The 12,869-nt window shown below is 37.5% G+C and overlaps 2 long non-coding RNA genes across 2 annotated transcripts in view; one reads left to right on the top strand and one right to left on the bottom strand.

Annotated features, from left to right (window-relative positions):
- LOC310723398 overlaps positions 1-8,004 on the bottom strand; it is a 52,916-nt gene extending 44,912 nt beyond the window's left edge. Inside the window, exon 1 of the long non-coding RNA XR_014532673.1 lies at positions 7,903-8,004. This is a non-coding gene — a long non-coding RNA (uncharacterized lncRNA). The remainder of the gene's footprint in view (positions 1-7,902) is intronic.
- Positions 1-12,869, top strand: part of LOC310723396 — a 388,685-nt gene that overhangs the window by 336,294 nt on the left and 39,522 nt on the right. The gene's annotated exons all lie outside the window — the stretch shown is intronic.

The raw sequence follows: 12,869 nt of genomic DNA, 5'->3' as shown, positions 1-12,869 counted from the left end.
AATGCTGAGGTCCCACCACCTATCTTCACCACATACTACAAAGGAACATTCTGAACAGCTGAAACACTGCTTAGTTTGGGAATTTTGGTATCCCAGTTTAAGTGCAGATTAAAATTATATCTTTTTAGCAAAGCTTACACATAACACGTCTCACGTCATAACCTTGTGCTCCAGAACATATGATCACATGCACATTATCAACTTGTGCTGTTAAATAGCTACGCTAATTTCTCTCCACTGCTTCTCTTTCTCTCCCCATCCCGAGGCATCCTGAGGTTTGGCCAGCTCCAGTCACGTCCCACCTCATGAAGATTATGGACCTCTGAAGTAGTAGATGACGAACTCGCAAACATCCCGAACCATCTAGAGACGTACCAGTGTTAACTGGATCACACTACATGTGTGGTTTTGACATTGGACTCCTGGAGTGTTTAAAGGCTTTGGCATGGAGAAGCTGATGCTGGATCTGTGATGATCACAAATGTTTTATAACCATAAAGACTGCAAAAAGATCATTTATTTATAATTTTATACTCCAGTGCTCATGTTAGTTTTCACGCTCCAGTGTTCTGTATTGGTAAAAGATTTATGATCAAACTCTTGATGTCCGCAAATGAGGATGGGTTCCCCTTTTGCGTCTGGTTCCTCTCAAGGTTTCTTCCTTATTACATCTAAGGGAGTTTTTCCTTGCCACAGTCTGTAAAGCTGCTTTGAGACAATGTCTGTTGTGAAAAGAAATAATAGAAATAAATTTGACTTGACTTGGTTCATCAAGAATCTGAGCATGAGTCAAAACAAGGTTATTCACTATATAGACCAAAGGTTTGAACAACCTATTTCATATTTATTCTCATAATTTTCTCTTATAAAAATCTTTATTTTTCTGGGAAGATGTTCCACTAGATTATGTGTTTGTGGAGATTTGTGTTCATTCAGACAGGTCGTAAAGTCAGATACTAATGTATCACGGCTTTGTCCACATGGTTACTTCTGAAACATGCCTGGGTCTCCTAGTTCCAATAAAAGTAAAATTTTAAACATCATTCAAAGCATCCAAATAAGGATATTAGATAGTGCTCATGTAATGGGTATGAAAAGTACATTTTGTTTTTTTATGTAGAATTACACAGAACATTATGCTAGATGTTTCATTTTGGGTTTGTTTAAATTATATTATACTAATATTAATTATATTTTACTCTGTATGCTTTCTGCTTTAGGAAGAACTCTATAGCAGACCACTCAAGATCTTCTACTCCAACCAACGTCAAGCATATCGTCACAGAGGTGACTTTGTGTCTTGGTGGACCAGGTTTTGGTTTCCTAGTTCAAGTAAAGGGAAAATTTCAATCTACAGTATCTACAGATGGTCAATAGAATTGTGTGACTCAAACTTTGTGGCAACAAATTAAGGGAAAAACCACACAGTTGAAAAAGGCAGGTGTCCCAATATGTTTGTTCAAATAGTGCATTATAGAGACTTCACATCCAGATTAAGACATACATTTATGGCACTTTGGAAGATGCCCTCATCCAGAGTGACTTATAGTACAATTTTTTCATTTATAAAACTGAGGAATTTTGGGGTTAAGGGTGTTGATCAGGGGCTTGGAACTTATGACCTCTGTATCCAAAGTCCAATGCCTTAACCACTAAGCTACCACATTCCTATATAAGGCATAGAAGGGAATAAATAGATAAACTTATCAAGACATGAACCCAACAAAATTGAAGCATTTAATATATTCACGTAATAGTAAAAAAAAAAAAAAAAAAAAAAAAAAAAAAAAAAAAATATATATATATATATATATATATATATATATATATATATATATATATATATATATATATATATATATATATATATATATATTTATATAATATATAATATATAATTTAATACTTATTTTTTACTCAGCTATAGTGATGTTTTGCAGCCACACATCTTTCACTCGTTTTCATAGTCAGGGTCTGAGAATAGTCATTGTGTATAAAGATTGAAGTTTGAAGACATGCCCTGCTGTGATTGAGCAGTCGTTAGGTCAGGCCTGTCCCTTCAATCAGACACTTTGCATTGACAGAGCATGAAATTGTATAAAATGTGCAGGCGTCAATGAAAACGACCTCCTTTTTTGGGGGGCTAAAACTCTTTCCCACTGTGAATGTCAAGTGAAATGATTTCTTCCAGCTTTGGTTTTTATTTGTTTGCTTTCATACAAAAACTGCAGTCATGCTCCAGAAGCATTGGAAAAAAAAAAAAATGCTTTTAGTCGGTTAGATAATCATGACTGTGTGGATGGAAACAAAAAATGTATCATACAAACTTTAAACTAAAGTACAAAGGCATGATTGCATGGATGTTTTTCTTTATTAATGAACATAAAAATAAAAAAAAAATCACCAAAAACCAATTAACCTCTGCTCTCTCTCTCTCTCTCTCTCTCTCTCTCTCTCTCTCTCTCTCTCTCTCTCTCTCTCTCTCTCTCTCTCCTTCTAATAAAATACCAGCGGCCACTTTCAGCTGTGAATGGTTCCACCTTAACAGCTTAAGATCCACAACGTTACTGAAATTGTCCACTAGATTTTGGAGTGTCATTGTGGAGATTTGTGCTCATTCAGCAAAAATGGTGTTAGTAAAGTCAGATTCGGTTGTAAGTGAGGTGAGAAGGCCTAGGGTTCTTTTAGAAGAGCATTTACATTAAGGTACGTAATGTCTCTGGTATGGAGAGCATCCAGCTCATTCAGTGTGTGAAATGTGACATGCTTAGTCAGTCTTTCTTTATCGCTATCGATCATTTTTAATGTGAAAAGTGCAAGTTAGTTTGCTCTTTGACAAAGAACATCCTAGCATTAGACGAACGCATCCAGAGTTTAGAGAGAAGTAATGAGTGCGAAAGCGGTCCAGGTTCTGCAGAGGAATGTCTGGATGCCCTAGGTGGAGTTACCAATTTTCCCGAATCCGACATTAGTGCGCTTACAGCAGGGCGAGTGGGTGACGACTCAACGACAGACTTGCAAAGTCAAAGCTATTGTTGAGGCTCACCCACGGGTGCACCATTCCTCTTCGCTTCACATGTCCAACAGGTCTGCTCTCCTCAGTGAAGCACCCGCTGAGAAACCTGAAAGAGCTCTGGTTATAGGAGACTTTATTCTGAGGGCGCATGAAATGAGCTAGACCTTTAGGGGCACCAGCAGCACAGGTCAGGTGTATACTGGAATTCCCGATCCTCTAATATGCTCTGGCCCCATCCCAATGGTGATGTAGCTTACAGCAGGTTATGGTCGCTAAACTAATGGACGTCTGAGTGGTGCTTCAAAAACAATGTGGGCTTCATAGATAATTGGAGCAATTTAGAGGGCAAGTACCGAACGTCTGCTAGCTGCACAGAGTCTTCACTCAGGGTTCATAAAAATTGAGACTGTGTTTGTCTCCCAAACAAAATCAAAATGTAGAAATTTTCATAAAGTCTGTTTAAGTAACCTTATTAAGATTCAATTTAATAGGACTCAATGCACAGTCAGCACCTCTGATCTAAAGATAGAATTGTTGAATATTAGTTCTCTTGTGTCAAAAGTGCTGACTATAAACAAATGTATTACCGACCAGGAGTTTTATATAATGTGTTTGACAGAAACCTTGATTAAACCGAATGAATATGTAGCAATAAATGAAGCGAGTCCCCCTGGGAATATTTACATACACCAGCTCCGTCTAAATGGCAGATGAGGCGGAGTTACAGCTATTTATAATAATAATCTAAGCGTCACACAAAAACTAAACATGAATGTAACACATTTGATGTTTTAACACCAAAATAAAATATTAAGTGTCCGAAAGCAGGGCTAATCAGTCAATTCCATTCATTATTATTTATAGACCCCCAGGGCCCTACTCAATTTTCTCATAGGTTTTGCTGATTTTATCACAAATCCAGCTACTTCTTTAGACAAAACATTAATTATTGGTGAATTTAATATTCATTTTGATAATCAGGAAGATTTCTTTAGAACAGTCCATTCGAGATTCAGTAGGAATTAATCAGAATCGTTTAGGACCCATTTATAGTGGTGACACACTCATTATTTTATACTTACATTTGGATTTGATATAAAACATATAGTCATAATTCCACAGTCTAAAGCTATTTTAGATCATTACCTTATCTCTTTTGAAATCTGCCTCAGTCATTGCATTAGTACCTCGCCACGTTACCGTGTTAAGGGGTTTTCGACAGTAATTAAATCTCTGTCTGACCCCGCAGAGCTCTATATTCTGGATCATGTAGCACACTGTCAAAATAAACCTCATCCTCAGCATTCTTCTAATGATATACCCCATGTCCCTCTTCTGCACATGTCCAAACATCTTAATCATACCTCCCTCACCCTGTCCCCAACACGTCCTACATGAGCGGTCCCTCTAAATAAAATATTTTCCAATCCTGTCCATCGTCGTCACTCCCAACGGAAACCTCAACATCTTCAGCTCTGCTACCTCCAGCTCCACCTCCTGTCTTTTACTCAATGCCACTGTCTCTAAACCATACAACATCTCAGGTATCACCACAGTCCTATAAACTTTCCCTTTCACTCTCACAAATACTCTTCTATCACAAAACACTCCGGTCACTCTTCTCCACCCACTCCACCCTGCCTGCACTCTTTTCTTCACTTCTCTACCACACTCTCCATTACTTTGCACTGTTGATCCCAGGTACTTGAACTCCTCCACCACATTTTCTCCCTGCAACCGCACCCCTCCACTGCCCTCACTCTCATTCACACACATGTACTCTGTCTTACACCTACTGCAACTGGGGTGAAGGAGTGGCCCAAAAAAGGCTTAACCCATGACCTGGACACCTCAGTGTGCAGGTCGGGAAAGAAAGTAAGACCCCGACGCATAGGGTTGTGTCAAGGGTGTCAGAAAGCGCTCATCTAATTTACAAGATAAAAACACTTTTTGCGGCCAAGTTATATCGAGCTTGGCAACAGCACACGTCAAAACCTTCGTAAAGCTTCTCAGCTACCATATCGCAGAAATGGTTTTTCTTTCTTTTTTTTCGACAAACAATCTGACAACAAAACACACAGAGCACTTCGTGAAAAAACAGAAGCTGGCGCTCCCTCACTCCATATGCGTTTTATACTTCCTGGTTTCGATGTCACCCTGCCGGTGACGGCCAGCATCTAATTTCTGACTGATTACACATATTATTTCAGAGCGTGAACACTCCGCGCGTTCCCTAAGTGTTTGCCGCAGCTCGAGTTCCTGAAAGGGAACCACATTTAGCAGGAATGGTCAAGGTGACCCAATACTTTTGGAAATAAAGTATATGTGTAATTTAATGCATTTTTTCAAGTCAAGAGTATGAATATGAATGCTAGCCACTGTATATGCCATAAGGATGGTAGTGAGTCCATTGTAATAAAATCCCTAGCACTGGTGAAATGGTACAATGCTAGATTTTAGATTTGCAAATGTTAGTGGAAATAGCCTGCAGATGAATGGAGTTAGCAATCGATACATGTCCTTGGATGCAATTTAAGCCAGAAGCTTTTTTCGTGTGTATCTTATTAAGACTTTCCTTACCTCATTATTGGGTATACAGAATATCTTGTACAAGCAGAGCTGTTCATCAGGCAGTGAAGCAGAAAGAACGGCTGCCCTATTGAATTCACTCTCGTCAATAATTGGATCTGATTTATTGGAAACTGAACTTTCTATTTGCATTGTGAAGCTGGGTTTAGGAGCCACAATTCCAGCTTTAAGATCATATGTTGCTGTTTTGTTGTTCTGCTTCAGCAGAAGTTCAAATGACTTCTACTCATCTAAGGTTTATAGAATACAGGTGTCAAATCAAATGCAAACCAAATATTCTGGTGCAAATGATGTTACTTAACCTATAACTGTGGTTGTTTTGTGCATATTCCCAGTTGATACTGATAAACCTTTAGCCTGAGTCTGGATGCTCATTGCTGCTATTCGTTATAGCTTGTTTAACAATTTAAATAAGATATTACAAAAAGACGTATTTGACTCAAAGAGAAATAACTGACAGACAAATTCAAATTGTCCTCTAAATATGCTATTTAGATATGTCACTTCCAGTATTGTCATATGTACAGAAAACTGTTACACCCTGAAACTAAATTCTTACTCTGTAAATCCTTAAAGCATCTTATGCTATACTGTAAATTAAGAACATCAGGGAAACAGACTAAGATCCAAGCCATAAATTACAAGAGTACAAAGTAATGAGCAAAAAACAGAAGAGCATCCATTGTAAAAAGGCATGTGCACAGTCCTGCAGATTTGGATTGGATTATATTGATGTTTCCTAATGTAAAGGAGTCTATGTAAGTGTGCAAAATATTCAGAGGTAGTCTGAGGTAAATGGGGTCTATGGGGTCCAAATGGTTTTCCCATTGTAAAGTGGTCTATTTGTGTGTGCAAAATATGCAGAGGTAGTCTGAGGTACATGGGGTGCAGGGGGGGTGTATGTGAATGCAAAATGTACTGAGGTAGTTTGAGGTAGAAAGGGTCCATGTTGGTATTCCCGTTGTAATAGGGTGTAGGTGAGGCAAAGTTGGAGGCAACCGATTTCATACAATGATTTTGGATGCAATATTTAAATGGTTTACATTTATTACTTCTTAAAAATGAGGGAAATCTCAGTTCTTTGATTATTAGGTGCTTCAGTTGGTCGAAGGAAAAGGTGCAGGGCCAAAAGAGTAATTATTTAAAGATGCATCCCAATATACTGCATATTATTTAAAATAAATCTTAAATTCCTTTTAGTTCTGTGTTTTGTGTTACACATAAATGTTCCTCAAACACCTCTCTTGGCTTTTCCATTTCAAATTCATAAAATAAAATACAAAAACAGAATACAGAAGCAAGCAGGTCATGATTACGTTAAGAGCTGTACATCCTGTTGTTACAGCTTAAGCTTAATAAGCTCAAATTCAGGAATTATTCATACCGGACCCTTACACTGTGTGTGAGTGTGTGTGTATATGTGAGACATAAATTAGCTTTTGGTCAGAGTTGCCTCCCAGGCTGTTCCGTGACAAAGCCGGATTTTGTGGATGTTGATCCGACAGCTGAAAGGGAGAAATGATTGACATTACTGAGGTGGGTTTAAAGTAGGCACCTTACAGGTGAGAGTGTTTTATATTCAGGTCACATCCTCCACTCCATTTCCTCACATGTCACACTGGACAAGCCCAGACACATGACTTCTGACACTCACACAATGGAAAGGTCACACACCGCATGTGTTGATTTTTCTTTAAGAAGCCATTAACACCAAGCCAGTCCCTTGTTCCTATTTTAACACCATGAACATTTTTCTTCTTCTATTTGATAGGCAGGCCTTGACCAAACACTGGACAAGAAAAGTTTTCCTATTGGCATTCAGGACAGATTTCTGTGAGCACACACACATACACACACACACACACAAACAAATAATGCAAGGTTACAGACCCAGCAGGGTTCCTCTGAGGGTTTTCTTAAATGTCTCCAGCCACACCTCCACATGCTGAGATAAAATGTTTTGCTCTGCTGTGCTCCTGTTAGAAACATAAGCTTTAATGAGTGAAACATTCACTTATGTCCCTGTTGGCATGAGGGCAGATGGAGGACATGGGAACAGGATGGTCAGTTTATCCTGAGGTCACACAAAATAATTATTTCAGGACTGAAAAACATGGCATGTGTTGAATATACAATTTTTATGTCTATTATTTACTATATAAAACACATCATGGAGCTGGATCTTGATTTAGTCATTGACTCACTCCATCTCTGACTAAATCACTGGTTAAATATATAATTTACAATAACAGCATTTGCATCTCCATTCTATTGAACTTATGTAAATCATGTAACACTGTATATCCTGCACTTGCTGTTATTGCACTCTGGTTAGACCCAAACTGCATTTCGTTGCCTTGTACTTGTACATGTGTAATGACAATAAAGTTGAATCTAATCTAATCTCATTCATACAATTGAGCAGCTATGGGCTTAAGGGCCTTGATCAGGGACACAGGAGTGGCAGCTTGGTGTAGATAAGATTTGATCCCATGACCTTTGGATCCAAAAGTCCCATGCCTTAACCACTTCTCTCTCACTCACATGCTTTCATGTGAAAATAAATAATCACCTTCTTAATATCGCATGCTCTAAATGAGAAAAAAGTATTGGGACGCCTGAACTTTCCAGCCAAATTTCCAAACAGTCACTACAAAGCTGTAAGCAGATACTGTAGGTGTATAAAAAGAATGTGGAAGCATCAAGGAGACCCAATTCTGATCCAGCATGACAGTGCCCAAAGCCACCTACATGAAGATATGCATTACATCAGATGGAGTGGAACATTTCTTGCTCTGACCTCAACCCTACTGAACACCTTTGGGATGAATGTGAACACTGACTGCATCCCAGGCCTCCTCACCTCACCTACATCAGTTCCTGACTTTACTAACACCCAGAAGTCTATCAAGCACACTCTAAAATCTAGTGGAACATCTTTCCAGAAGACTGGGGCTAAATGTGAAGGAGATGTTTAAAAAACTCCTTACAGTGTGTGTATGTATGTATATATAATATACCAGGAAGTAACCAGGACGTGGTTGTTAGTAGCAGTGTGAACAAGCTAATGATTATGCTGGAAATACCAGGAAGTGTCCTGAACTGTTGTGACAAAAACTCAAATTTAATTAAATGTCAAATTCGGGTTAAATGTCAAACTGTCCTCATCAGTGTTCCTGAGAGAGCCAAGTATCTGTCACCTGACCTTTAAGCTCATGGAGCATTTGGGTTCTCAGTGCATTTCATAGAATCAATGGGTCAGTAAAGGTGACTGTGGTTGGTTTCAACTTTATGATATTAACATCTCAGTTGGATGCTTTTCACCGTGAAGCAGTGAAATGTTAACAACAACCACAGGACTGTTTTTTTTCCCCACTACATGCCTGCTTCTTTTCCATAGCATTTTCTGTAACCTTTTATAAAACTTTAGATGGTTTAAAAATAGATGAAAGCTCCATTTTGGTTAGAGAGACCCAGATCAGCATCATCCTTCAAATTTTCTTCAAAGATATTTGGAATTTTAGCACGAACAAATGTTGGAGCTGATGAATATTAAAAATTTAAAGATCTTAACTGGCTTCTGCAGATCTTTGTTCATCACTAATCACATTCGAAATCAAATGACACATCGTGGTAATTATGTTCTGGCTAGTTGGGATATTCAATCACATGTGCGGATGTGATTAGTATAGCAGGATTAAGTTGTTTAAGATAAATGTGTGCTCAAATATTGCTTAAAAAAGCTACAGTATATATAATGATACTTAACACAATGATTTCCACAATTAGCTGTTCAGTGGTACAATGGCTAAAGAGCACAACATATTTTACTGCTGCAGAGTTTTTGCTTCAAGGATATGAAGTAAATAAAAAATAAAATGCAATGATTTGCAAATCTCAAAATTTTATTTGCAATATAACATAGAAAACACATCAAATGTTTACATTGAGGAAATGTAGAATTATAAGAAGAAAAGAAAGCAATTTACTTGTTGCATCATGTCTCAAAAAAGACTGGAAATGTTAATGCTTCGAAAAAAAGAAACATTTAAATGAATATTTTGCAGGTAATTATGTTATTTGGCAACATTTTGGTAAAATGATTGGGTATTAAAAGAGTATCTAAGAAGGATATTCAATCTAGGAAAAGTGTGAGTTTCATGATGATGTACCTCAACATGAAATTGCTAAAAACTTTCAATACCTTATTGTCTACCATACATAATACTATCAAAAGTTTCTAAGAATCTGGAGAAATTATAATGTGCACAAGAAACAAGGGGGCAAGAATCAGTTGCATGATCACTGAATTAAAAACATTTATGATTCTGTAATGGAAACCACTGCCTAGGCTCAGAAATATCTCTAAAAATCATTGTCTGTGAACACAAATGCAGATAAAAGCTGTATCATGCAAAGAAGAAGCTATATGTGAACATGATCCAGAAATGCTGGCATTTTTTGTGGACCAAAGCTCATTTAAAATAAACATATGTCAAGTGAAAAATTATTCTGTGGTCAGATAAATCAAAAGTTTAACTTCTTTAGATTGCTATGCATGGCATATCCTCTGGACTAAAGAGGAGAGGGACCATCCGGCTTGTTATCAGCCCTCATTTCAAAAGCCTGCATCTCTGATAGTATGGGAGTGCATTAGCGCCTGTGGTCAGCCTGCACATCTGTAAAGGGTGCATCAATGCTAGAAGGTATATACAGGTTATAGAGCAACGTATTTTTCAGGGAAGGTCTTGCATATTTTCAGCAAGATAATGCTAAACCGCTTACTACAGCATGGCTTCATAGTAGTAGAGCCTGGGTGCTGAACTGCCTGCCTGCAGTCTAGACCTTTCACTATTTAAAAACATTTCATGCATTATAACACAAAATATATGGCAAAAACGTTGAACAGCTAGAATCCTGTATGAGACACAAATGTCATGGACATTCCTCCTTCAAAACCTCAATTCCCAGACATATATAGACTTCTTAAAAGAAGAGGAGATGCTACACAGTGGTAAATACTGCACTTTCCTAACTATTTGAAACATTGTTTTAATTGTACACAGTGTTCCAACAGCTTTGGAATTGGGGTTGTACAATTGAATTAAACAGAATTGTGATAAAACAAAAATAAAATGTTCATGAAATAAAAATTATATAGTAAAAAATTCAAATAAAAAAAAAGAATAAAAAAAATTAGAAAGAATTAAAAAGTATTACGTAATACTAAAAAAATAAATAAATAAATAAATAAATAAATAAATAAATAAATAAATTATTTATATTCCAGAAGCTAGTACCAGTAATATGTTTGCCATTTAGAGGCATGTTTGGCATTGATGATATGATGATTTCTTTTTCTGAGAAAAGTACAATAAATGTTATTTACAGCATGATTTAATGCAGGCGGTTGGAACATCATTAACCCTGTGCAGTAGAAGTTTCGGTCTGGATTTAATGTTTTCCTGAAAGTATTAGGCCTGTGGTTAGGCTCATGCTACCCGTCTCATAACTCATCTGAACAATATTCTTGTACATCTTCTCTCAGCATCTACAGCTGTGTACAGTATGACAGAAATGATGATTAGTAATAGCACCACGGATGACAGCAGTGTAGACAATGTAATTCAATAACAAGACAACTTGCAAGACATAGTAGGATACATTATATATTTTCTTTTCTCAACCAAAGAAAAAAAAGATACTGTTATAGATATATTGGATATTTTCCCTCCAGACCACCAGAGGGGACCCTCAAGCATGTATTCTTCCAATTTTGCACACCTGTTTTGTTTTGTTTTAATCATTTAACACATTATTTAACTTGTTTTTTGTTGTGGCAATTCTTTTTAAATGCAATGTAATAAGTGATTTTTTTTTTTCCTCTTTATCTTGATTTGTTTCACTGGTTATCTCTTGTTGTTAGAAAATCTACAGTTCAACATTTGCATCCACCTCTCTGCTGGATCAACACAGTGACAAACATCTTAAACATATGACATCACATCTGTATAGAATCAGTAGCTATGATCATTCAGTGTTTTAGGATGATTTTATTGTGTGACACCACCTTTATGTGGAAAAACTGAAGCTTAGGAGGGATTTTTGTGAAAACAGCCATGCAATGATTTTGCTGACGGTGCTTTTTTCCCCCCAAAGCCCTGACAGCACAGGAAATTAATAATTACACAGTCTTCTGCAAACCGGAGAAGTTCTGCATGAAGAGTATAGGTAAGTATATACTATATGTTGGTAGAGTGGTAGCTCAGTGGATACGATGTAGGGCTTGACTAGAAGGTCATGGGTTCAAACTCCAGCACCACCAAGCTGCCACTGCTGGGTTCTTGAGCAAAGCCCAATTGTTACCCCTCAATTGTTAGCTGTATAACTGAGATAACTGTAAGTCGCTTTTAGGATAAGGGTGTCTGCCATATGCTATAAATGTGAGTATATATCCAAACTTTTAAGTAAGAAATCATGTTAGATAAACATGTCATGTTGCTGTTCATGCTATAGACCAGTGGTGGGCCGTGCATTTAGTACCTGGGCCTTTAGTGGGGACGTATCTGACTTAATCCACCTCTTAATACCACCACAATCAAGTCGCAATTATAGAAAAAAATCAATACAATACAAAACACAATATAACAACACGTGGCATTACAGAGAGAGAGACATTTCATATGGGGGGTGAAAACCATTTTACTAAAGCAAGAAACCCAGGTAAGACTCCAAACCACTACACTACAACTGCAACTGTGCATCTACATCATCTGAAGCAGTTCAGAATCAATATTTGTCTAATAACATGACAAAATTTTTTTAATAAAATACAACCTACTCACCAGAGATGCGGACTCATAATGTGCACCGCTCCTAAGAGGCTGTAATTCAGTGGTACTGCTCGTATTCACTGGTCTGGAAGTGGTAAATAAACTAGTTTTGTTCAACACTTCCTGTTGAACTGAGACACGCTAGCTAGCTTCGGGGTTGGCCGACCTCCTCATGCTGTCTAGCTTTTCTGGAAAATGAATTTTTAAGTATGTCCGAGACCAAATCATTTATTCTCACTTTGTAGGCTTAACAAAGTCTAACTTTGATGTAATTATGTGTGCAGCGCTACACACGTGTTTTGCCAATCGAACTTGGCTGTAACAGTTTCCCTCTGATCAACCAATCAGAGAAAAATGCTGACGCTATTCTGGGCCAGCTAGCTGCCTTGTGGGGCGAATTTGAAATCTGATTGGTTAAATAAACAGATTTA

Source organism: Silurus aristotelis, assembly GCF_946808225.1.
Source record: "Silurus aristotelis genome assembly, chromosome: 3".
NCBI classification, from domain to species: domain Eukaryota; kingdom Metazoa; phylum Chordata; class Actinopteri; order Siluriformes; family Siluridae; genus Silurus; species Silurus aristotelis.
This window is presented reverse-complemented; position numbering and strand designations above follow the sequence as displayed.